General features: G+C 41.5%; 1 protein-coding gene and 1 long non-coding RNA gene across 3 annotated transcripts in view; one reads left to right on the top strand and one right to left on the bottom strand.

Moving 5' to 3' along the window:
* LOC111263712 (core alpha-(1,3)-fucosyltransferase) overlaps positions 1–22080 on the bottom strand; it is a 56322-nt gene extending 34242 nt beyond the window's left edge. The window contains exon 1 of one of the 2 annotated variants that reach the window (XM_022839059.2): positions 20506–22080. The gene's annotated coding sequence lies outside the window, so the exon portion shown is untranslated. Of the gene's footprint in view, positions 1–7502; positions 9124–20505 lie in introns of those variants that run through there. The other variant, XM_022839057.2, reaches the window with a different exon arrangement.
* On the top strand, positions 17114–25922 carry LOC147753044 (uncharacterized). The gene is made up of 3 exons (XR_015312424.1): positions 17114–17226; positions 24868–25064; positions 25691–25922. It is a non-coding gene; the product is annotated as an uncharacterized LOC147753044 (long non-coding RNA).
* The last annotated feature ends 1900 nt before the right edge of the window (positions 25923–27822 follow it).

The following is a 27822-nucleotide window of genomic DNA, read 5'->3' as shown; positions in this document are numbered from 1 at the left end:
AGCAGCGTATCATTTTTCTAGGGTTGAGTGGCGTAACTCGTCAGATGATAAGTTCAAAAGTGCACTCTGGGTGGAATGGCCCAGCCGCCGAAGACGGTGAGTGTATCTTGTTTGTAAGTAAACAGCGAAACGCCATCCGTATCTATAATGTTATGGTGTGTAATTCTATAATGAGCCGCCTCACTATCGCTATTCATATGCGTGCCCTAAACTCTCTTAGCTTCCGCCACTGTACGAGGTCGTTCCCGCGGCGATTTAACCCTACCCCTTAGCAGAACAGTGTATCTAGCGTGCACGATTTCCGTCTCTACCTCGCTTTCGGACGCAGACTGTATTCATTGCATTACGTCAACAGATCACATTGGGTAGTAAATCATCAGAACGTGTGTTTTCAATCACGTTTATAATATTACTTCGTAAGCAAAAAGAAAGCTGTTCGTTAGAATTGATCCATTTGGGTTTCCAGTGGCCGCCACGGGCTCCCCGCTAGAAGACAGCGAGAGAAAAGCTGTTCTTATTGAGTTATTGGTTAAACCGCAATTGCGTTGGCCGTTAGCGATAAACATCGATTCGCGTACTACCCGCGCCAGACAAACAGGTTGGGGTTCACTGAATAAATTAAACATCGCTAAAGCCAGACCGGCAAGGATAAATTGAATTTACATTACCGTTTCTGTCGCGCCGATTTTCCCCGCTTTGCGAGCATAAAGGTTTATACGACACTAGATAAGTAGATCATAACTGTGTACGGCGCCGGCAACGGAAACTCGATCAGTTTTCGATCAGAAACTCGATCAGATTGACCGACCAGCAGCAGCAGCAGCCCTATCCATTCCCGTTGAGAGCGAGTTCTTAATAGGTATTTAATTGCGACGCTACTAGGAATATTAAACAGGCGCGGGGCGCTTCTTGAGTAAACTGTGGCCTGGGAAAAGATTTGAATTAAGAGCCACCAACTCTTCTTTAGTCCTGGAAATGCTTCGGGTGTAGATCGACACCGATTCCTATCAAGTGTACAAATTTCGACACCTATGACAGATAATTTGAGTCGGAACTTTGCGCTGAGGACGTGGCTCACACTTACGTGACTACGTAGACACAAAAACCATGTTAGAATCTGATTTAACAGGAATGGTTTCACATACATAATAAAAACAGTCTTACAACACGCGAATCCTAACTTGTTAGATAGATTTAGAACCGGGACAAACGTATGATATGTATATCTTGGTTATTTGCATGTGTTCATTGTGCGCCGACGACTCAACTTAGCGTCGACGACGAGCAAAGCCATTAATTAGGCAACAATTGGGAACTTACTGGGAAAGTACTTACTAGGAAATTCCTTGTGGGGTCAAAGTGCCCGAAACGTCATTAATAAAGCACATTTCTCCACGGGAAGAAATTGTACTAGGATACTATAAACATTGTGTACCTTAATCCAACATAATATTATGGGCAAATGAAATGCCCCAGTACGGCAGTTCTTATGAGCAAGCGTATTGATAATATCTTGATTTCACTGATGATCACTATTGGGCATGGCTCGCACATAAAAATGCTCATTCAAAAACCGTATTAGATATGTTCATTCCGATTAAGGGGTCCTATTGACGACAAATAACCCCATTCAACGACGGAACATTTAGAGAAAATTTAAGGCAGCCGCTAGGCCACGCGGTAGCGCAGTGGGTAACGTGCTTACCTACGGAGGTAAGGAATATGATGTAGCTTGGATTCAAATCCGGCTGCAGACAGTGTTGAAAACCGGCTATCTAAACGTATCCTTACCGAACGTAAAACACGAAAAGAAGAAAGAAACAAATACACATTTTAACGAGACGCGCGTAATCATACGCGTTAACAAAAAAACGCGCTCATATTAGATATGTTTGATAGACAGATAGCATTATACAGCTGGCTTCCAGCAAAAAACAGCCCACGTCTGAACCTTCGCCATCATTTGTTCCTAAGCCAAGTAGCAAACGCGTTACTCACTGCATAATTATATGCATCTACGACGTAACGTCTTACTTCCAGACTTACTTACGAACTTACTTTCAGAGATCTGCGTTGTGAGATGCTACAATACAGGTGGTAATCGCTCTCGAGTTCATTAACCGAAACAAATGCCTTATTAATATGCTGCATACGTCCCTTTCCTAGGTGACTCATGTCTAGCTCTTACTAAACCTAATACCTGACACTTCGCACGAAGCGCGCACCTCATGCTTTTTGTACAAAAGCGGAAGTTGTGAGGCGCTCCAGGAAATAGAAGATCGTCTGTTAACGATATTCCATATTATTATACTAATTAAAAGCTTTTAAATCCATCGAGACAGTCATTGGAAATCAGTTTCACTACTGTTGGGCGAAATGATGAGAATGGTGGCAGCATGTGGTAAAAAGAACGCGCAGCTTTGCCCCCCTCATAAGGATAATTGTCAGTTAGAGGTACGGTAGAATTTTTGTCCAAATCGTAGTCCTGAATCATAACCATGTGTAAATGATACCATACAAATAAAATCGTGTTATCAAAATGAAATCAAATCAGACGTAAATCTTTCGACCGGGATCTTGCTACCAAATATAGGCAGGACTATAGCGAGGGGCGCCACCTGCTTTTGCTCTCCAACTGCCATCTTTTTGAAGAAAAATAGATTATTTATGGAAATTAAGTATTTTGAAAAAACCTAGCCCTTTCGAATAAACCACATAACGCATCGAACTTATATATCTGGGCCACTGCATGTGCTGCTGTTCATTTCCTTCGATCTCTATTTTTTTTTACAAATTTGTGTGGTTCTTTAAATTTACAATGATAGGTGGTGACCGGCAATAGATGCTACTATAGACAATATCAAAGAGACGCTTAGTACAGCGTTATAAAGTTGACAAGATTGACGCTTCGGAATGGTAAGATGCAGATAAGTAAAAGTACTTTTTAATTATTTGTCACAAACGCGCGAAGGGTGCAATGTATGCGCGAGAATTTGCCTATCCATCCAGAAAACGTCCCATTCAACTTAAACGTTTGGCATGCTATGACCAAGGCTTAAATGTGCACCGAGCCGGCATTGGGCAGAACCGGGGATAGCGCATTACGAGATCTATTCACAGCGAACGGACCCTAAATAATCGTCACCATTGCTTCTAACTGATGGATCAAACCAAGTTCCGAAGTTACCCAGATCTGTTCCTCTCTACTCGATTAGATAAGACCAAGTTAAACCAAGCCACTCTCTTTCTTTCGCTGGCGAGCTGGCCATTACCTACTGGCCGAGGTCGGCAGGCGAATAAAGACTCCCAGCAATACAATTCCTGCTACAACTCATCGCAGGCCAAAACTAAGGCCGGTTACTTACTACAACGTGACAGACTACGATACGTTTGGCCGTTTCGTCCTTAACGAAAAGTCACGTAAACAACACGTGAAGTAGTACTGCAGGCCAACAATGGAAGCTGACTAGCTTCCCGTATGGTGATAGCTACCTATATTATCAGTGTTACATTATATGTACTATAAATCTGAGAGGGGTTCTGTGAGTCGATTGAATCACATCGTTAGTAGCGTTGCTATTACGTCTTAAATAGGCACTATAATACGTTCTCCATAATATATATAGAATATACTGTGAATATACTGTCCCTATAACTCAATTAGAGAGATGATTATATACGCAAAGTACCAAATATATATATATATATATTATATATATATATTAAAATCGTCCGTATGATTTTTTCTATCATTTCAAGTTCGAATACAATAGTAATAATAAAAATACAAATAATTATAATATAATCATCATCTTAATAACAACCATTTAAAACACGACAATTTTATATGTTCTTGACGTGTATATGTATATTTAAGCCACGTCTTAAGTTAAGACTTTGGAAATAACTAAATACAAAACTTCCTATCATATCTAAAGTTTATACTGCATGTGTGGATATATATTTCCAGTTGATCATGGGTTTAATCGGGCACTAGCTGAGACGACTTTTTGGAATGTTGATCAGCACCGGGTAATCCTTGGAACACCAGGTCTTTCTGGCAGGCCTTTGTATTCTAATTATTATCCCATCCACATCAAGTGTCTGAATCTACCAATAGTGGCGGTAAAATTAACCCTACCAGCGCAAAATCCTGAATTCAGCATTGAACTAACCTATCAGTCCTGTTCACAAGTTGATGTGTGTCCCTTCAAACTACCTTTGGAAGAATCTGTAAAACGGAAGACGACTTTATTGGCAACGTAAATATAATTGATGAAGTTCGACCCAAGAGTGAACTTTACTACGTATTGACAATCAGTTTCTGGGCGAAAGATGCCCATAAGGAATTTGGATTAACGGGATAAAAGTACTAGCCAAAAATAACAAACGCTATCTGAAAGAAAAGAAACAATGTCCATTATTGAACCGTATTCAAAGCAGTATGTTCGATTTAAATGCAGAGTAGGGTAGGGATTTTCCGAGCGTTTAGAGGGTCTTCATTCGACATCTGTTCAAATAACGAACGAGAAATTAAATTTCACGGTGGTCTTTTCAAGCAAACTTCTGTTCTGTCCCGTTAAAAAAAGCCCTGCTTGAAATATGTTGGTCTTTCTGGCGTCTTCTTGGCGTCTGTCCTTTTTTCATAATCTTTTTATGCTAATGCCGTAAACGTAGTTAATGTACTAACGTCACGTCAGAGCTTCTGCCGGTAATTTAATCGGCTAACGTTGAACTAGTTCATCTATTATCCTATACGATCTAATTCTAAAATTAGCGCATGTTAAATCAACCGCCGAGCTCACGCTGAGTGTAGGCTTCGATGCCAGACGTACAAGATAGCTCAAACCCCCATCGTTGCGTTTGAGGCTACCTTTTTTTTAACTCTGATGTCTACCTGACTGCCTTTGTTGCTGTTACATAGACGTAAACGGCACTAAAACTGTTGTGGAGGATTCGTGAAGGAGAATAGCTATAAACGATTGAAACTATTAAATAAACTTTTCTACTTTGGCCCATCATTCAAACTTGTTTCCTTGTTAGTACATCGGTGCTCAAAGTTGTGTCCTATTTCCGAACTTATGGCCACCTAGCAAATCACGTTTTAAACGCAATTACAAAGGAAGGAGATTCATAAACCGTCGGGCGGTTAACCGTTCCTGGAGTTGGTTGGAGACCTAACTATATATATAACACTAATTAGATTCAAAAAGACATTCTCTGAGCGTCAAAACTTTTTGTAACAATTTACCGGTAGTATAGTTTAACGATGCCCGTCTAACTCTGCATTATATTCAATCTCTACAAAACGACGAGGCATACCAGTCAGAGGAAATCACACTGTTACCTAGGGTCGTTGTGGTGTCGGTTCGAATCCGGGCATAGGCAGACTCCGTTTCGTGTTGGGAGTCAATCGTCTGATGAACTATGCTTAGCGGCGATACCGGACGTAAAACTTGATGGACAAAGGGCAAAGCAATTTATCTATCAATCCTGTGCCCGCTAGTTACATCATCAATCTCACATTGAATAACGATAATTTAAAACAAACTCGTCAAGGATAAATCTAACATGGACTGGTTTTCTTAGAATTTGCGAAAACGCCTCTGTTAGTTTTACAGCAATGATCACCATAGCTCCTGAGCATCTTAATATTTAGATAATCCACAATAATGTATATATTCAATTTACATGAAAATTTAAAGACGATTTTGGAATAATTCTAAGCAAATTTATTCTCAGAAATGGCCCTCGGCGTCTGTTCTATCCGACAGTCCGATTTCACTGGACTTTGCCCGTCTAACTTTTTCAGTAGTCCATTCACGCTGCTGTCTACTAATTAGCGATGTTTAGGGCTATCTTCTAACAAACTGAGATGAAACCTATGTAAGACAGAGATAGATAAGACAAGACAGGTATATCTGTGAAACAGACAGAAATTAAATACTCGAAACAACCTTATAGAAAAATGTAAGGTCTGTAAAGTGATTACTGTGTTGACGGTTGGACACGGTCACGATCCTAATGGTGCTTTTGACTGAGTGCGAACAGCTGACGCTGTCCTACGGACGCTGTACCGGCAGCGACCTGTTTGGTACGCTGTTGATTCTCTACGTTCTTAATTACGTAAACAAAGAAAACAAACACAAGAAAAGTACTAAATTCGCAGTAAGTGGAATTCAATGATAAAAATGAATGACGCTATTCAATGGGTTGGTAAGTTCTTGATATTTACTATAGACCGTAGCGAGTTTTTAAAGTAACAAAAATGAGAAGAAAACAACAAATGTAAACACATTTTGTCAGTAGTAAAAATCTGCAGCGCTCTGGAGGGAGTGACCAGAGCAACAAGAAGCAAAGGGAAGAGATATGAGACAGAATACGAAAAAATCTGCGAAGTACAAAAGGAAAATTAGTCATTTTTGTTTTTCGGTAATATTCCATTCGTCTCGTTACTTCTAGTAGGGTTTCATGTAGGCCAATTGATTCCATATAGTGGACAGAAGAAAACCATCCGCTTTAACCTACATTGACGGTTATGGATGTCCGCATCAATCATGAGAAGAAACGCCTATGAGGATAATCGAAAGGGTCATTATGTTAATGATTTTATTTAGGACCCAGCCAGGTTAATGTTTCCCCTGTCATTCGGCTACGTATAATCGACTGGTGCTGTATATTAGATTCCATTACAAGACTCTGTCCCCTTGTAACAACTCACCTGCCAAAGCAACTAGCCCCCAAAAAATGGATGGCGCTGTAGCATTGTACTTAACTCAATTTCTGACGTGTGACGCACCGGACCCCTCAAGGGGTGCGAAGGTAATGTGATGGCGTGGAAGGATGTTGCTATGAGGCAATCTGGAGCTGTCACATGTGCAGATCATGGTGGTAGTAGCAAATACCCAAGTGAAAACCTTGAGCACTGGGGTTGGGGATGGGTTCTAGGTGAACGGTAGTTGACCGTGCGTCAGTTGGTCCTAAGCTTATGATGAAACATGTGTTGACAAAAACTGATCCCCTTGAGGTCTCTTAAAATAGAATCTACTATCATTTCGCCATCGGTATTTAACTCTGAACCTTACTTCGCAGAAATCGACTATGGATTTCTTAATCGTCAATATAAATCTATGCTATATCTAGAAAATAATCCTCTGCACATAGTACTTTGTCAGACTTTCTAAATTCTATTCGAAGGGCTCTCTATCAAAAAGGTATGCGTAGAGACTACGTAGAGACGAACAAGGCAACAGATGTGTCCGAGGAGGCGATTGGCCTCCTCGGACCTAAGCGAAAAATGGCAGCATTGTTGTTGTTGTTGTGGTGGTTGGGATTGTCTACGCCAAAATGAGCGGTTAAGAATTTTTCCATAACGAGTAACAATATTAGTTTACAAAGAGCCTTCTATTATATTGTAACCACTATATAAATCTTTTGAATAAGAGGTCTCATTTCTTATCTAGTTAAACGCGGTCATCAAGTTCCCGATAAATGAAAATTACCTTCTTGGACAAAAGCATATTTGTCAGATAATGTTTAGTTACGCATCGATTAAGCAAAGCTTTCCTGTATTTTCGCCCGAGTTTTTCTCGCCTTTCAGAGCCGCCATTAACAGGCGGTATACTCCCAATAAAAATCCAAACACTATAGCAGCTTATACAGGGTTGGTCTGACTACAGTCTGCACGGGCCTAATCTCTTCCGGGTTCATGACCCATAAAACAATCCCCACTAAGCGCATGATCGAACACTGACAAACTCAACGTTACCACTGGTTTCACTAATCCCGGTCCTTTCTAACCTGTACGTAGTCACCACAGGGACTTAGAAAATGTCCGAAATGTCGTATCAGCGGATACGTACACACACGCACACACACAGAGAGGTTCGCTCTGATTGTTCGTTACTAAACCTCCATTGCAGCAGACACTTAAGTATCTAACAAGAATCAGACCGGATCAAACCACATCGCAGCATTCGCTGGCCCGGAACATTAGGGTGATTCTTCGAAGTTAGGTTTCAGGGCTTCAGGTCTGCGCAGTGCATCGAACTACGTTGGCCGATAGCTCTCTTGAACAATTCATCTAGCGACGTCGAAATATTTATCATCGTCGACCAGTCAGGGCACATTGTTAGATAAATGTTTGTTATTACTGCAGACACTAATTCCTGACACACAGAACCTCTACACGTGTCCACTAACTCAACGGATAATTGATCTGCCTGCCCAACTTGGGGACTCTTGATAGCTCAGGTTCAAACCCGAGCGAAGACACTGTTTCGCGCTAGTGGGAACCAACCGTCTGAAGTAACGCCTAACAGCTGGAGTAGCGGATGTAAAACACCGGTAACAACCATAAAACTAGTATGGAGTCCTTATTATTGCACTGTTCTACTTACTAGTAGCTAAGTAACGTCAGACCTTGACTACCGCACTCATTTTGATCACATTTGCATTTTCCTCGTAATATTCCATTTGGCCAGCCGCATGGTACATGTCAAGCCCAGTAATACCGGCTATCGGATACAGAAATAATCTCCAGATATCGGCCGCACGGAAACGCCTTCATCACTACAATGAGAATAATTATTGCGTTGTTGATCGATCACTCTACGAGGCTGCTTCAGGTACTCAACTCTTGTTTACATCTATTTTTGCTAAAAGTAACTTAGTTCGCGAATCGCTAGACTAGAAATACCCAGCTCAACTAGCAGCAGCTGAGGCACTCTTAACGACGATCGATGATTTTTTTTATTAATTCGTCAATTGAACTCAATCTAAGTATGGTACCATTCCATCAACGTCTGCCGCGTCGTTTCTTTTTCTTTGAACAGGCGTCAACTTCGCCGCCGCCAACATTCGTGGCGCTCTCTGTATCTCTGCGGCACTCAGTTTTAGTACTCCCGTCACAGGAGTGAACGGCGCTAGTCGCTTGATGTCGGCCGCTAGAGAACAGCTCGGCGCGCCCACGCACGCATCAACGGGGCTAATAAAGTGGCACGCAGAAAAGGTCTCCGCGTTTCCATCAACTGCCCCGCTCACGTATCCATTGGAGGTAATATGGGAATACAACACTAGCACCAGCAGCATCGATAGCGTCAACAGACACAGTAGCAGCAATGCTAGCGATGGTTATTAGTGTTTCACTGAACATCGCTTTCGACTGAGCAAGCTGCCCTTTCCGTTAATCGGGCTCTCGATGGTTTGCCTCAACGCGTCGCGTTAGAGTGACGTTAGGGTTCTCTTACCGAAGCAATTCCCTTGCCTCTATGGTGTTGCTGTGGCGTCCAATGAGCAGCCATCATACAGAGATCAAGAATGCCTTATTATAGCCCCACGTGCGTATGCTTACAGCCAATTATATGGATAAGCTTATGGTGACGTGCGAGACGTGACAGTCGTCTGTCAGTCTTGAATAGAGTAGTCGTCTGAAAAAGAAGCTCTAGCATCTAATTCAGCAGAAATAAAACAGGCTCTCTAGAAAGGTCGTTCCCGTAATTCTTCTATGTTGCTGCTGTTCCTCTAGAGTCACCTGTTCTCTTTGAACGTCTCTTTGATCATCGGTTAATGCGCGCATTGCATAGTGCGGTACGTCCTGTAAGTGCCCCAGTTTGGCTGCGTTCGTAGAAGATCATCGATCAGGCACGGGGGCAGGCTGATCATTCAGCGGCACCGTTTTACTGTGCAAGCACCCCTTGATTGCAGTATTTTCCCCGACGTCGCGTTACGACATCGCAGGCTGCGGGTATTCCTCATACACCCTAACTTTGTTTGGGTCTTCTGACTTGTTTCGATTCGTTGCGTCGGCCAGCAACTAACACGTCACCGATGCTTCTTGTCTACAGTGAGGACAGATGCATCTAATGCTTGTTCGTTTCAGGCGACCAGCGACCGGTTGTTGTCAATAGACGCTCTACCAGTTATTGCTTCTATTCATTAACGGCAATCGTCGCCTACTCGACGATACATTTCGTGGCTCCAGTGACGGTAGCATCGGCTGCGTAGGGTGTTCATCTCCTCCTCCTTTAATGTCATTTCGTCAAAACTTCGGCCGCCAAATAGAGACATAGCCCAACGTTACGATCGCTATATAATCGGACAGGAAAAGCTATTATAATGTGGTGTATTATAAAGGGTGGGCAAGGACTATGGGGGCAAGCATCGTCTATACGATCCCTACACATACAGGACAACAGCGCCCTGCGTGTTCGTGAGGACTGATACGTTACTAGTCATCATGAATATTATGAGCGTCATTATCAGCTATTTGTCACCTTCGTGTTTTGGAGGCGGCGACGGGTAATAGTGATTGAGTACGACTTCGACGACGCCGATTATGATGATAATGATCAGGATGATCCTGATGCTTAATTGCTCGATGACCGTCAGTAAGCCAGCGGCAAAATCTGATACACAGAGACTGCATCAGCTGCTGGAGGTATTAACAACTTCTGTGTGTCTTCGTCTATACGTAACGCACCCGTTGGTGCTCCGTGTTACGGAACCTGTCTGTCTTCAACAGGTAACAATTAGTAGTCACTGTCATTTGTGTTCTTTCAGCTGTCGTTTTACATAAATTGCTGGTTTTGTAGCTGTTGTTATTATTATTACTACCATGATGTATTCCGTAGCCACCGATCAGCCGCAAGATGTTTTCGTAGCCGTCTGTTTCTCCTAGGACGATTTAAACCACAACTACGTATCATAATAGTCGATTTTCGATGCTGCTCGTGAGTTTCACGACTCCGTTCCTGGTCGCTTAGCAAGAATACCGCTATCGATACGAGTTTCTATCATCGAACGCGTTCATATTATTTATCAAACGGTCTGAATATGACTGTTCGATTAATATAGACCACTGGCTTAGCAAGCAGCCATTGATCGGTACTGAGAGGATGCGATCGTCAGTCAGTAGTTTTCCTGCAGACTCGTGGCTACGCATGTTGATTACTGATGTTCATAACGTGAACACGCCTGTTAGGATCCCGCTACAGAGGAAAAATGCTGAAACTACGGTACGCGACTTGGGTGTACATTTGCCCACACACAATAGCGGCGTAGCCGGCAAACAAGTTAAATGTGTGTTTCTGATTAATTATTATACGCGACAGATATCTCGAGAGAGGCGTAGAATGAAATGGATAGGACGGCTGCCAAGAGGCTAATGAATAAACGAGAAAAGAAAGGTTAACAAAGTGAAAAAAAAAAAAATGCTGCTCAGAGAGGAAGCTTTGTTATTCATGGGGATCGTTTTGACTTTGCTTGCAAGTATACTTCTACGTGGCAACAATAAGATGAAGGCATCGCAGAATGCGATCGGAAGGCACGACGGAGGATTTCTAAAGGCGATAATAAAGACGAGAGTATATGTTGAATCTATGACTCAGTGACTAACGGTTTTGGAAAGTCCTCAGGTGGGGCTCTTTGCAGCCGGCTTGCCGGACAACCTTTTCCTGCCACCAATGCTATGACATTTGTAAATCAGCGTTTTCATGTACCGACCGAAACGATACCTGTCCGTATGATTACGTGAGATCTTCATCTCTGTAACAATTGCGTTTAGGTAAATCTAACTGCAGACAATTTCAAAGGCGGTCATTAATGCCCGATTTTAAAAACGATGTTCTATTGCTGTCAAATTTTTCCGATGCTGATCATTCGAGGATTGTTATTCAATACAAGTTATGTACTGCGCATCGTTTGCGGGACTTAGAGAAACAGCGTCCCCTTGTCTTTTTCTACCAGAAACTTGGCTGGCACACCCACTACGTGTCCCATGTGTTTTCAACGGCAATAGTGGCGATGGGTCTGATTTTTTAAGGCATCGTCAACAACATGCAAAACTCTTACAAGTTGATACGTTGGTCTAAAATATCCGCCATCTACGTAAGTGACTCGGTCATAAAATGAGTTCATCAGTAATCTTTCTACTGACCCTTTCTAATTGAAGTTTTCACCATTGTTGTTACACTGTCCCATTTAACTCTTACAGAAGCCACAAGGCACCAGGGGGCGCAAATAGAAGGGCTCGAATCGTTGCCACATTTGCTACCGCAGACACGAGCTGGACTAAGAGAAAAAAATTGAAAGACTGGTATCGAAAGATGATGTAGCGGCACGAACTCACGAGACAAGTTTGCATAGGCTCGTTTATTAAAAACCGCTTGGATGGAAGGCGCATGGCGCAATTTGGGTGCAAACATCTGGAGAAGTTGTACAGCAGCAGCACTAAGCAAGCCCTAATGATTTTAAACGACTTAATCAATCAGGTAAATTACCAATGGTGCCGTCGAAAAGGCCTGTTTCCTTGTTCAATTTACCATTGTTAAATTTATTAATATGGATATGCGTTGGAGAGCCACTTCGAAAAACTGTCTGCCGTATCAATGTTTTAGTCTTACTAAAACAAACCTATGTTGAAAAAAACATGTGCACACTTCTCATTTTAACATAGTGGCATCGTAAACCTTTTTAGCTTCCGCGAGTTCGTATCGAACCTACACATCAGCCTTAACTTTCCGCTAATATATTTTGTATTGTACCAAAAAAAACACAGCAACTATCTATTACGTATCAAGGAAGTGTATAGAATAGCAGAGATCCTCACCTGGCCAGCTTATCATCCCTACGTAACAACAGCTAAACCTATATGATGTAATTAGCAACGAATGCATAAGCCGGATCCGATAGGATGACACTTTATAACGTTGCCCTGATGGTGGTATTAGTATGGCATCTGTGGTTACTGTCATACAGATATTTGAGCAAGGCGACTGTGACAGCAGCAGTGCTTACGATCGTCATCAGGCACACGCGTATAACATGACTGGGTCAGGATCTGGCGCGGAGATAAGTCGATTGCTTGCATACATATCAGAAAGAGAGCCGGCCTCTACACGAAACAGCAGGAGCATACGGTCCTATGCCACAATCACATAAATGATATGATCGGGGACGCTGGTATCAGATGAGGACCCGACAGCGAAATGGCGACCCTTCTTGCTTCTGTGCCCTATCTGTCCGCTGTTGCCTGCGATCTGGTTTACGGCTGTCCTATGAGGCCATTAATATATCAACAAAATTTCACACTAAAAAGAATCTTAAAAGAAAGTCACGACATGGTGAGTTGCGCCGAGAGGCTTTACAATAGCCACTGACGCGACGACCATATATATATATATATATATATATATGCAATAATGTTTAACTGCATGTTTGTTAATTGAAATTTTTATTGGACCTAAACATCGCGGGTACACAAAGATATGCACAAATACGACTGAATAAGGGAAATTTTCGCTAGATTTTGAAAAGGTTTTTATTCGAGGACGTCTAGGACTGGTCAGACGTCGATAGCGAAGCCGTTACGCAATGAATTTTTAACGAACCTAGGCTACCCTTGGGGATAAAACAGTACGTGTGGACGAAACAGTTCGTTCAAGTAGTTTTCTCTCAGCCCACTTGATTTGAAGTAATACTAATGAAACAATTGCGTAACACTTGTTTTTGGGATTTTTCGCTATTGAGCAGAAAAAAACAAACGCTTGATCAAGAGAGAGAGAGTGAGGGGGGAGAGAGACGGCGTTTACGTAATGGTGAAGATGCAGATGTGAAATATAAGGCTCGACGCTGTCACTGTTATCGCACGGTGTTATGTCGGATTGGAGTACGCTTAGACGATAACGGACGTTAAACCCGAGCCGTTTGCATGTCGAGTTTCAATACCTTCATGAAAAGCTTGGTGGAACAATTGACTATCTATATTTTCGTGAGTGGTACGAAATTGGTTTGTTAATGAAGTCGTTGGTTGTATATTTCGATGACGATGCCCTAATAGTTTCACCGTTGTTATCTTATGTACAATAATACAACTATATATTATTATGATCCCAGCTACTTTTCTATGAGACAGTCCCTCGGGATCATGTTTTCTTTCGTCAAAATTAGAGTTGATGCATTAGACCTCGCTTCTACAAGATAATCAACTTGTATCTTCAAACTAGTGCCTAAGGAAAGCTTGGCCGGCAAAACCGCAAACGATATGAAGGTAACGTCCTTTGTAGCATTGTGCGTCTTCGTTGGGGCAATTGAACCGTCTGCTGCTCTAGGGAGACAGTGATCATATCTTTAAATATTTCCAATTTTATGTTCATTTTTAGTCCTTTTAGATAACGATTTCTGTTTTAAACTCTTGGTTTTTACCAACATGAAACAAAGTATCTACGCTTGTGCACTGTAAAGGTAACCTTCTTTCACGTTTCTGCACGTATGCAAATTTTTTCAGCCCGACAGAGAGAAATGTAAAATTTAGGAAAAATAGTCTGGAATAAACGAACCGGCAGCTCAAGGAAAAACGTCACTAACAAGAGAGCAGTATTTAACTAACAGGTTTAGGACTATCTCTTACAGAGTTTTAGCTGAACACTTCCAATAATAGTGGGCAATAACATTGTTAATCTACTAAAACGAATATACGCGGTTTTTTTATCGCTACAAAGTTGTAAAAAACGTGTTTTAGGTTCATTCATACATTTCATATATATATATATTAATAATGCTAATGTCAAAAAGCCTGAACAAACGTTTATAACAAAGTAAATATACGTCAAAGCTTTGTGTTATATATATAACATTATAATATATATATATATATACATATATATATATATATAACACAAAGCTTTGACGTATATTTACTTTGTTATAAACGTTTGTTCAGGCTTTTTGACATTAGCATTATTAAATGGACAGACACTTCGCTTAAGAGCCATCGAGGTTGAAGAAAAGCCAAAGCCAATTGTAAGAATAAGCATTTTACATTTGTCGTCCGCTTACACCAAGGGACAGTGCGAGAATGATAGATGCAGGGCCAGATTTACTTGGACTGGCATCAAATTTAAGGTACTCTCCCTTTATAGCCAAATAAATGAAGATAATAAAGACAATTTGTTAATTACTAGCTATTAGCAGACGAATAGTGCGTTCATCTGAGGTATTCCTAAATGCCTTATTGTAGAGCCTGGCTGTATTCTAATCCGTCAGTGTATATGATCCATTATGGTTTTAGCAGCTTAGTGCATGGCGTAACGTTATATTGTTTCAGGCACTTTTGCGGTTACGAGTACTCGTTAATTTTCTCTTTTCTATTATCAAGAACACTCCCTAACTATAATCTGGTAAAGTATATTATCGCTTTCGGGTCGCTCCCTTGTAAGATCATACGTTTATAGTCCAGCCAATTTTCATGGGCACTCTTATATAAAAAAATCGGAACCCACGCTTCATTCCAGTTGCTGTATCAGAGGCACACATAGGTGATCACACGCTCGCACAGGAATTTATACAAATTAAGATCTTCTGTGAGCAAACGGGATGTATATACATCCCGTTGCATATAAGGGAGCGAGAGAAGGGGATGGGAAAAATATGCCAAACATACGAACAGTTTGTGTATACGGTACATCGTGTGTGTGTGTGTCGAAGCTACGCGAATTTAGAAATTGTACCCAATGGAAAGACAGACATTTCAGCAGATTTTTCTCTTTTGTTTCTATAAAGCAGTTATGTTTCTATAAAATAACTGCGATTACAGCCTCAATTCGGTACTTATGCCGCTAGATAGCCATTAATTCTACTTAGCGATCGACAAATTTTTAATAACCGTCTGTCAAGATACACTGGCACTTTTTTAAGGTATAAACTTCGGGCTGACAGCAGAACAAAAGTGCTAAAGATACGAGGTCCGAGACGACGAAAAAGTTGTAAAAAACCTGGAAAAGACTCGAAAGGTCTCAGTTCAACTAATTATAGGAGATTATCTGGACGCCTGAATTGGTAATAAGAATTTTCGTCTTCAAAAGGCCTGTTAATTTCTGTAGGAAACAAAGTGGTGTCAAAAAAAGCTTTAAGAAAAGCTATGTCGACCAAGTCTAAAATATATAGTGGATTTTTCAATTTGCCTTACAAAAGTCTCGCTCGGATTTTTCAGAAACCGCACAATCTCAAAAAACGGCGCTCTTTCTTTTGTAAGCTACAATTATTAAGTTTGCCATTTGTGTGTGAAAAGTAACGAATAAACGCATGCAGCAGAGCAAAGCAAATGTAGTTCTAACGTCTGTGTATTTTCACGTAGCACACTGTACAGTGTACAGTGTACAGTGTACAGTGTACAGCATGTAAAGTGAAGACTGTTGAGCTGTCAAAAAGTATTGTTTCGTCCTTTTGTCGGGAAAGCGAACAGTGGGTAATGCGTAAGCCTGTTAACATTTCGGTGACCCTATATGATCATGACGAGGTTAACGTTATAATTTATTGAAGAAGCTATACGCTATCTCATCGTTTAATTCTTTGATGTTCTTCATAAGGCTATGACTCTCCAACACTGTGCCTGTAGGCCGCGTCCTATTATCTGCCACATCAAGAGTTATGACAAAAACGCACAAGTTAAAGACATCTGTGCACTTAAAACATCGCATAAGTGGACATGTGCTTAATCTCTGGATGAGTCAAGCAATACTGCTCGTAATCTCACGGTACACGAAAGCAAACGTCGGTAATTTCCTAACGGAAAACGCTTCGGCTTAACGAAAAGTTAACGGTAGACATTATACATGTAGTTTTTTTTCCTCAGTGCACCTAAACATTAGATGTAAGTGTTAGCATAATAACTAACCTTTACCCGGAGATTGTACTCACTGTATTTATGGCCTGTATGAATTTTAGTCAGCTTGCAATAGCACAAGAGCAGTCTTCCTATTGATGGTAAACAAGGTGACCATAATCGGGAACATATTTAACTCGAACAAGCTCCTAACCGAACGGGAATTGTAACCTGTAGATTAAGCAGACGACCCAGTACCGTCATAGTTACAACTGCCAATAATGCTCAGCTGAGGCCATGCATGACAAGTATATAGATGCTAAAAAACAAAGTTTTATAGTCGTCCAAAAGGAAATTTGTCAGATTTTAGCGCTTTTCAGGTCCACCCAGTATTACAAAGCCTTTTATTCACCTAAGAATAGCATCTGCTTGATTATGTGGGAATATAGGAAAAACGTAAAAAAAAAAAAATACATTAATATATCGCATCTATCTTCGTTATTTAGTGAAGGATCTTCGTTTTCAAGTCTATTTTATGGCTGTGGAAATTTTTGAATGTTCTACAATAAGCGAATGGGTTCCATTACTGAGATCGTCGTTCGTGACACGGTCCTCATTGGAAGAAGGTGAGTTCTGGTGCCTATAAACGATCGAGCTTTAACAGAAACGTAAGAACAGATATATTTGGATGCTCTATGTGTTGTGTTTGATGTATTAAAGGTTTTGACCTGAGTCCATATTATAAGTCCCTATTCTCAAATACGTGTTGACAATAATTTCTACACTAAGCTTATGAGAGCCTGCTTAATTGGCTCGATGTCTGCACTGCACAGACTAAATAAAATGGAAACCAATATTTTTGGTATAGTGGCTCCCTTGACTTGATAAAGGGATTTACACTCGTAAGCGAGAAAGTGTCTGTACAATGAGAAGAAGACGAGCCAAGACCGAAGAACCACACATATGAAGGTTGCGTAGTTACGAGGCCGACCGCACCACGTACCTCACGGTTTTGGCAGTAGTGAAGTCCAAAGCAATTTCATAACCTGAAGTTGTGGGACAATTCAAGCCAAAAATCAGCCTTTGTTCAAAGCAGTCATCAGCTATAGCTGCGAGAGCACGTAACGGTAACTGGCATGAGTACAAGTTGCCGATCGAGAGGATAGTCTCAAACCCACAGAATTGATCGGGCATGCTGGTGCAATATTTTCTCAGAGAGCGTCATTGTGTTTGGCATAGGCAACAATCTGTATCGCAATCGATCTGAAAAATTCTGCTCATAAACCTAGGTGCTTATAGCTAAACATAGCAGTAAATATAGATAAACGTAAAAAAAATTACACTTGTCGAGAGAAGAGCACGTTTGTTGATATCAGAGCTATTGAGACTGGATGAATGGAAGAGAATCGACTTGCGACCGTTTCCCAGTAAAATTATCAAGTCACCACTGTCAAGCTATTCAGCTACAGAATCGCGTAGGTAGCTCAGAGCGTGCCATTCAATGAAACAAGCAAACTATTCGTATTATACCTGTATATTTGAATAGATTTAGATATATCATCAAGTTATAGAGGAATTTGAATCAGTTAATTTAAGTCAGGTATCAAGTACTTAGATGCGCTTACGTACCATTATTGCGATAAAATGTCACTTTTCTTTTGCTAAACTTTCACGGGGTTTCATTGTACGAAAACTGTATTAACGGTCGATTATTTCTACAACTTGATTTTCTGCTACTTGCGAAAACATTACATTGATGGAGTACGGCATTGAAGTCCATCACGGCCTCTAAAATGTATAGTACTTCATCTTTGATGTTTTTAACCATGGATATTGAATGTTTGTTATTAACTATAGTTTAAGCGTTTGAAAATCGTCAAAGCATGGAACGAAAATTATGGATCAAAATTTGATCTAACTTAGAAAATAATTTTTGTTTCGGTTAACTTAATGATATATATACGATTTTGGAATCTCTGCTTAATTTACCAATGAGCCCCGTACGATGCAGCAGGCAAATTATATCTCAATATGGGTTTCGATAAAGCTTTACGATGTTAAAACTGAGCTCGGCTGGCCTTTATTATTATAACGCCGCCCCTAGGAATGTGAGCGGCTTCTTTTCTAATGGTGTGAGTCAATTTTAGTTCACGTCCAAGTCAGATTCACTGTTACTACTTTACAATCACAATGAACATTTTATAAACCCAACAGCTGACTGTAAATATGCCAGTTTGGGTACGTATTGAGAGAAAAAACCTCTCTTACATTATATGACATTTCCCCTAGCGCGAGCATTCAAGGTTCCACTTAATAACCAAGCTCCTAGAGGATGCGCTAGTAGGGCTTACGGACAATGCCAGGAACTTAATATCCTCGTTTCCCTAGCTTCATTCCCATAGAAAGTATGCGAGCCTATACAGCCTTACAGGTGGACGTTTATTATTGCGAGGGGTAAACGTGCAACACATGTTTACTTACAGCCACTTCTTGCCGCAATCTCAAAAAAAAATTATATGACGACCTTGAGGACATTCCGTGTCGTCTTATCAATATAATACAGCAACATGTTCATGATATAAATCATAATTTCACGTAGAAATCTTTCATATTTCATTAGCACGTTCTTGACTTCACGCTGAAAACGACATCAATTATGACACGGGTGTTTTTCGACAACAGATGCACCTTAATGGCATCGTATTGTACATGGGAACTGCGCTCCATTATTGCCTCCTGTTGAGCATTCGCGGTGGGCAGATCTGTTCATTCTTTTGCGGGCCCCTTTTTAACAGATCATTTATAACGAGAGCTAGGTTCGAACTCGTATACTGCAAGATGACACAAGTCCATGTGGTCTGGTTAGATTTCGCATTTTTAAATACACAGTAACACGCTACGTTGCGACCCTATTATATATACTTGGGAGCTTTCTGTCGTTGAAATTCTAAAGAGCCCTAAAGAAGTCGACTAGCGCGCATCGATTGTCGCCTCCCAATGTGTTCATTTGCCCCGTAATCAAACATCTCCCGGGAAATAAATAGTTAGAAAAGTATGGGCCCGACTACGATTCAGCGCCAGGATTTAATGTCCTAGAGCACGACAGCTACTGACGGTAGACCCAGATGGCATGGTCACAGACGACGCATGCATGCATGCAGGCAGGTTGTTAATCTGCTATCAGTGTTCGAGAGGGCTCTGGCTAATCTGACCTCACTGTGCAGTGTTTGCACCTATCTGCCTCGACCGGTTCTAGGACTTACCTTGTTTTCCTTTTAATTCTTTGCCGCTTTGTACGCGATACATGCATTATTGAGAGATAATGGATACGCCAATGGTAAACGATGGGCCACTTGCTCGGAAACAGATAGCAATGCATATGAGCAACGACATGAATGAAAACGAGTTTGCCGTAAACTGAACGCTATTTATTACCGTATTTCTACGGCTTCTTCTGAGGACACAGGTTACATTCGATCGATTTAATTTATTTGATATTCCTGGTGAGGGTGCAGGTACCCGCATATGGCAGACGTGATGTTAGTGTAAACAACTTGATGCATTTGCAAAAAAAAGCGAAATTGGATCATGAAAGCTACGGCAGAACAAAGGACAGGATATCATGACAGTCCCTGATCGTTTGGTAGTTGTTTATCTACGTCCATATTGCTAAGTCATTTGTATTATTTACTAGAACTAACTTATAGAATAGCGAGGAAATCAATGTTCGCTGGGTCTACTAAAAAACACGTATGATGATAAAGTAGAAATCGGATGTTATCAACAAACTTTTTCAGAGCACAGATTTCATCTATAGGACCAGTCTTTTGATTGACATCCTTTTTCTGACGGCTGTACTCTACCCACATGTATTTCCGTTATCACCACGAACCAATTGTACTTACATTTCTAATTACCCGGTGACGCTATCGGCGCGGAGCTCCATGGCACAGTACGTGTATTCTTGGCCGTTCGAGACGGCGTGCGCTAGCGGCGTCGAGATAATTCCATTCTCCTGTTTTAAACCCGTTCTTTCAACACTACTCGTTGATGTAGACGGGAGACAGTCACCTTAGCCGTGATGACTGATGCGTTCCACCTCAGCTTCGCGCCGTGTCCCCTCCTGTTGATTGACACGATCCAGTCCCACGAATCTTCTGTGTCCACCCACTTCATCAAGCGATGATTTTACAAATTCGAAAAAATCGGTGAGATGGGCATCGAGCCATTTTGCCAGTCAGTCAACATTCCGGCATCAACAAGCGATTGTAACACGTTATAGCAGTAGAACCCGATACAACAACCAATGTAGTTAGCGGGTGCTAATTGCCACCGGCTTTCTGAAAACCTGCTGTACACTTAATCAACACATATCAGTTTAGACAGCCGTAAAACAACAATTTCCAGTCCTTTGCGGGTCTTCAAACAGCGGCGCCAATAAAACAGAAGTCATCGATTGACTAACCTTGGCCACCACGCAGTTTCCTCAATCATTGCCGCTCGACCACTGACAACTATAACCAGCTCTGTTATTGTTACTATGCATCTTCCCACCTTGCCGTTGTTTGCGGAATCTATTGCTGGCGCGGCTTGTGCATCAGCCAGAGAAATGCAAACTCAGCTGTCGCTGGACTTTGAATGAAGCTTGGCTTGGACCCGTCAACTCGATAGTGGCGCGGTGTTATGCGAGCGTGTGGAAGGTATACGACTAGTGGCGGTAGATGTCCAGCAAATGATAGTGGTAGTGCCAACTGTGGGTCGTCTGCTCTCTCAGGAGAACACAGGACGACACAGGAATAGCTAGTGTAGCCCAAAGACATTCGCAGGATGGCGATGGCTCGGAAGAGGGTAACGCTGTCGCTGCGGCTACGAAGGTCTGCTCTTCTCCTGCGAGCGGGGAAAGGGTAAGGACTCAAGGAGGGTAAGGGCAGGATGGGTCAGGAGTTTGATCGTGACTCAGCGCATGGAGGAGGCTGGCGTCGAGGTGGGCGCACGGGGATATGGGGAAATTCGAGAAAGGCGTCCGAGGGTGATTAAGGTTTGAATCGTGGCGCCACCAAACTACACAGGCAAATGATATGACAGTGAAGTTCGCGCACGAAAATAAGTAAAGATCCGGTGAACGATCTTCATAAGTGAAACAACAATCGAATAAGAATGGAATAGGCGGCAAAGGATTTTTCGAAGCTATGTATATGTTTCCTCTTGTCTTTGGTTCTACTACACGTCTGCAAGCCAACGAAGCACATGCTATTGATTACCCTTTATAATAAATGCATGTCAACTCAATTTGCTAATCCGATCTGTTTACCAGTGTGGTCGGGCAATCAGCTCGGATCCGCCTGATTACGGCAAACTGCGCATAAAATCGATATTTCAATAGGACTCGACCTATTTGAATGGAAATGCGCTCGCAAAATGCCAACTTTCGCAAACGCACACCAACAAAGACGAAATTGCCGCAAATAGCCAACATATTATCAAAAAGCAAATGAATAAAATGAGCGTTGCTTGCGCGAACGGAAAAGGAGTCGAAAATTAACCGTTTGAAGCTCGACACGCATTCACACCACCGTGTCGCCCAATGGGCACGCGACACCCCACACACATACACACGGGAACGCCCACGCCCGTGAATTCGTAACTTTGAAAACAACAACATCTACAGCAGCAGCAACTGCTGCGTCAACAGCTACAGTAACAAGCGGAGAAAACAACACTGACAGCTTTTAGTTTCTGACAGCTGAATGCTACCCGTCGCCGCCAGGAGTGATACGTCATCCGGTTCAGCAAAAGTTAGTCAGATCCGAGTGGTACCAGTTCAACATTAGCGGCAACACAAGTGTGGTCACATAGGCCCCGTCAAGCGCGTTAGATAATTGACATCAAAAGTCCTCCTAGGGGACGCCGACAAGGTGATTGTGTGCGGCACTGCTGCTGAGGTCAATGAAGTGTTCAAGGCGGCGATATGCTACACATCACCAACAGCAGGCACAACAGGCACAGATGCAAGAACTGCCCTAAAATCAGTCCAGAGTTATCTTTTTGTGGGAGACAGCAACTAAAGAGGCATGAATAGTCAGAATAATAATGGAATAATTTTCAACTATTACTTGAATAAACACTACCCACTATTGTTTAAGGATCTGGGGTCCCTTCTGTGGCCAGCTTCTCCAAGCAGCACCTCTCATACGAATACACCTCTGTGTTTATATGTGCGAATATGACAGGCGTAGCGATAGCCTATGCCTGGTCTGTAAGTGGAAACTGGGGCAAAGCAGCCGCGGGGCAAAGCGAAAATTAAATGAATAATGTTAACTTATGCTTGACACCGACGGGGAATTCAGTAACGGGCGCTATTGTAATCAAGTTGAAGGTTCACGCAACCATTTGGCGCGGCAAAAACTGGTTGCCGCTAGAGGTATGGATTCGGAAGAATGCTGAAGAAGAAGCGAAGGTTTATCAACATTGAACGACGATAATATTAAGGGCTAGTTCACTTGCTGCGCGTTCTCTATGGTCGCTTCAGTATAATAGAACTGTATGGGTATATATTATAGAAGGTAAAAACGCTGTTGCAATCGAGGGGGGTGGTAGCTTAGATTAAGCTGCCGTTACTGTTGTTTGCTAATAGGGAGGGTGGAAAAAGGCCTGGAGGCAATGCGAGGATAAGGGAAACTTGAGTGTAATAATGAAATGATTTAAGCCCGTTCAGGGTAATGCTTTTCCGAACTCGTGTGGGTGCCACATGTGCTTGTATGCTCTGTCGCATTTTTGGAATCGTCAAGGAACGAAGACGCTAATAAAGAACATGTATATATATTAAATTAATCTCGGCTCAGCATAGACGCCTGTAGGTTGTGTACGCACCAACAGTTATCCCTTTTCGATCTAACCTATGATGCTCTCACAATGATTTCATCAGCTTGTCCTACTATAAGTGAACTTGATTGCACGAGCTCTAGTATATTCCAGCTAGCCTAACTTTAGACCTACACCTTTCTATAAACTGAGTTGCGATCTATTAGATTTTGCAGCAGCGACTCGTTGCAGCTATCTGATAACAGTAGTTCTATAAAAGCCTATTCGGTTCATTAATTTATAAGCAGTATTTGCTTCATTGCAGTTAACGCAGTTGCACGTACTATTTTCGCATTGATATGATCGAATAAACTTGCTACCATGCCACAGTTTATACCCAATCTAAAATCCTGTTATGTTATTCTTTTAACCTGATCTCATTAACTTCGTGTATTCGTTCTACTATATTACGCTGTTTTAACGATTGGCTATCCAGTTAAAAAATTTTCGCTCCCTATTAGAATGTCCTAGTAACCTCCAATTAACCCCCCTAACTGACTGCATGTATCCTTCTACTTGAAGAAATAACTTGGCTCGATTTGAAAATTACCAATATCAAATTTAAGCTCAGTTTAATCTACTTATACATGTAAAGTTAAATTACGACCGTACATGCTCCGAGAATTTGAGCTCTTTCTTAAATTAAATCCCATACTTTTTACAGTTATTCTTTGCGTTAGAACGTTGCCGTGCTGTTGATAGCCTGTAATCTATTTAGTTCCTTCGTTCTAATTAATCTGATTTCCAACTTGCATGTCGACACGTTTCATTAGTTAAAAATAACTTCAGACGCTTTTAGATTTCACTGGCATATACGTATCTAAACTTGCATTTTGTATAGATCGAGAGAAAACAGTTTTTCGATATAATTTTTACTAAAATCGTTAATAAAAAAAATTAACTTGTTCAAGCTATCATTGTATCTCATGCGAAAAACAGACTCTTCCGGCAAGATCCTTACCGCCGTTTACTTCACCTTATTAGCTCAGAAAAAAAACCTGTTCACAGCAATCTCCCCCCAAGGCGATCCAGGATCGGGAAAACAGACACACAAACGCAGTTTTAGTAACCTAATATATAGGTGTTTTTAAAGAGGGAAGCAGAGGACGAGGAACTTACGTAAATATTCCCAATATAAGTTGATTTGCGTGGTAGCAGGCTCGATCACGCAGATTCCCGGCAGAAAAAATTGTTCAACTTGACAATCATCATCAGATTGCCGAATAACGTATTAGTCAGCTCTATTTATATGTCAACACAACGAAATTCATTATACGAGCTGGAAACTTTTGGAGAAGGCTTTAGAATGAAGGTTAAATAAGGACGATCACCTAATCATAACCTTATAGTGAACCTGCTCAACGGAATCTTCACCACCAGCAATTTATATTATTTTCTTTCGGCAGTGCAGGGTTGAGAAAAATTCGGTGTATTGAAGAAGGCCTCAAGATGACCTCGGTATCAGATTTCGCTTTCGGCCTGCTTCACAGGGGATCGCCCCAATCGCGAGACTGTTAATGCTGCTCATCTGGTTTGTGGCGACGAGTTCATTGCCCTGGGATAAGTCTGTAGTCACGCTTCGACTGGAATAATCTTATTAAAGGTTGTCTTGTTATACCACCGCACTAACTATCTCTTAGGTGGATGCGCATTCACCAACATCGAAAACGCATTGGATTTATCCTAGACGAATAGATGTTTGTGTATCGACTCCGATCTCTGCATGTAATCAAATTTTTGCTCTAACTAACTTTTAAAAACATAACTAAAACTGAGAAAAAATATCTATATTTAATTCAAAGGCTTACTTGCAGTTAATGCTCAGGGTTAGATCGCTATCTTGACACAGACGATGCTTCACCATTTAAAACAAATCTGTACATCTTTCCTTATGTAGCAAAGGGACGCGACGTCTTGAAGACTTCAACAAACGAAAATATTGTTACACAGACACTTTTAACACGACTGCAGCTTTAATAAACTAGTAGTGATCATTATCTGTTTACGCTTTTGGCAGGCGTATGTACAGGTTAAAAATAAAATTATATAGTAATAGTTTAAAATAAATATAATAAGATATGAAATCAAATCCCGGTAAACATAGGGAGGCTACGAGAGATGCTTTCGTTCGCCACGGCTACGTGTGTCGACAAATTAGCCTTGTCATTCAAGAGTTGATAAAAAGAATAAGCGAAATAACGCAGAGTCCCTAATTTTTTCATGGGATAGCATAAGAAGATGGACCTGAACTTCTTTACTCTGCAGTGACACCAGCCTACGTATCTCCGACGAGAGAAGATCACCATAACGAAATAGAAAATGTAACGGCTAGTAATTCCTTCTGCTTCGTCTGCAACCCTACTGTGACTACACTACTCCATAACCAGATTTAGAGGAACCTGTCACAAGTGCCCTTATGGTTTCATGCTATCTAGTAGCATAATAACGCAATTATGTTTGAATGAGCAGTGTTTAAATGAAATGTCATTAGGCTGACGCAACTTACATGTTTTAATTTCTCGTCTGGTTAGGTATTCCATCAGAAGGCTTACAAAGGGAAGTGTGTCCATTCCCAGATACGAACCTAGACCACCGCGTGTTCCTCAAGATGGACGCAACCTGTATTCGGGTAGCGTCGGCGCGGAGCTATCAAGTGTCAGCAAATATCTTCAGGTTCAACAGGCAACCCTCTAATCTTTAAATCTAATCAAATGTTTTTTCCGTCTATATCGAACCGCTACATGTACACCGCTGATCGTGTATATGACATACTCAATCGTTTCAAATAATGCCTTAATCGTTGCAACCTGGACTTGGGCAAGTTGTGCCGTTTGTATCAATCAATGAATTATCAATGTTTTGACTGACCTTTATAGCTGCGAGGTTGATCAAGCTGAGAAGAATGTTATAATCTCTTGAAGGTACTGATATGCCTTCGTTGCGTTAAGGCCACTTCATTTTATCGTCAGTCGTGAGAATGTCAGCTGCTTTACGATTTTATTCGATGACTATCTTGCGCCAATCATGGCACCTTCTTGTAATTGGAAACTTGCGTAATATATTTCGTGTACATGTCTAAATCTGAGCTTCCGACGTGCGCAAAAGACTGATGCATTGCACCAGCCTCAATGCCGCATCATCCACCACTAGACCTATAAGAGGTATTAAGTGGACAGTAAATATTAATTGCTATGGAAAGACATTTGTTTGCAGAAGGTGCCGAATGATAGACAGAGGTGCAATTTGCTAATCGAAAGATTCAAGGTGCTTCCAAAAGTAGCTAGTTGTCTTTAGAGGCTTGCATGCGTACAAAATATAAGTCATATGGCGCTTGCTAATAAGTAGATTCATTTCCTTTGAAGGATCGTCACTATTTACGTGACGCCGAATCACGTATGCCACTAGAACGGTCCTAGTCACATAAATGTTCCAAATTTTACGTCCGTTAGGTGTTGCTTCAAGCGGCTGGTTCTTAGCACGAAACGGAGTGTGTCTATGTTCGGATTAGCAGTTAAAGCACCATACCAGCGTTAGCTATAACAATGGCTTCAGTAATGCGAACATTCAATCGGCATCATTTGACCCAATGTCGAGCGCAGCATGAAAAATAAACTTAGAAGCCATTTTCTATATTATTATTCAGATTATTGTTATAAATAAATCTGTTACCGAAGTATACCTATCTGTAACGAGCCTGTACAGGGTTTCATGTCCCTCGATCTTCCGATACCCTTAGGCGCGAAAAACCCTGCCAATTGATCATGCTTAATCATTTCTAACCCATTTGCATTGAATTCCCAAAGCGTCCTTTTCTAAATAAGACTATAATCTTCGCTTCTCCTGCGCTGCATGAGCGTATCTGACGTGATAATTTGTCATAACAATAATAATGATACCCGGTTATTTGCCGGCGGCATACACTTCTAGGTCGTGCTTCCATAAAAAGTCCGACGGTCCACCGCAAACTAACAAAGTATACTCTGCCCCCCTTCGGATCGTTGGAGAGGATCGCGATCCATGAATACTTTCAGGGGCTGCGTTGTAAACAAGCGGTCCTAAGCTTCAGCAGGACGGAATTGCCTTCGTTATACACCCTTTATCTTTGCTTGGATTTCAAATGATCCACCAAGTAGTCGATGTCATTTATGCTCATAGTTTCTCGGCCGTACATACTGAGGTCACGCGATTGTTGATCCCAGCTTTGCAACATTTTGCAGTTTGTCTGTAAACTACACGAGCGCGTCGTCGTTCATTGCAACATGAATGTCCATAAGAATAGTAAGGATAATTATGACAATAACGCCGATACTGAGGGCGGCAAACACTTTCGATCGTTTGCACTTGCTAACAACATCCGCCGT

This window comes from Varroa jacobsoni, unplaced genomic scaffold (assembly GCF_002532875.2).
Source record: "Varroa jacobsoni isolate VJ856 unplaced genomic scaffold, vjacob_1.0 scaffold_784, whole genome shotgun sequence".
Lineage (NCBI taxonomy): Eukaryota > Metazoa > Arthropoda > Arachnida > Mesostigmata > Varroidae > Varroa > Varroa jacobsoni.
The sequence above is the reverse complement of the archived record's forward strand: the minus strand, read 5'-3'. Positions and strand labels throughout refer to the sequence as shown.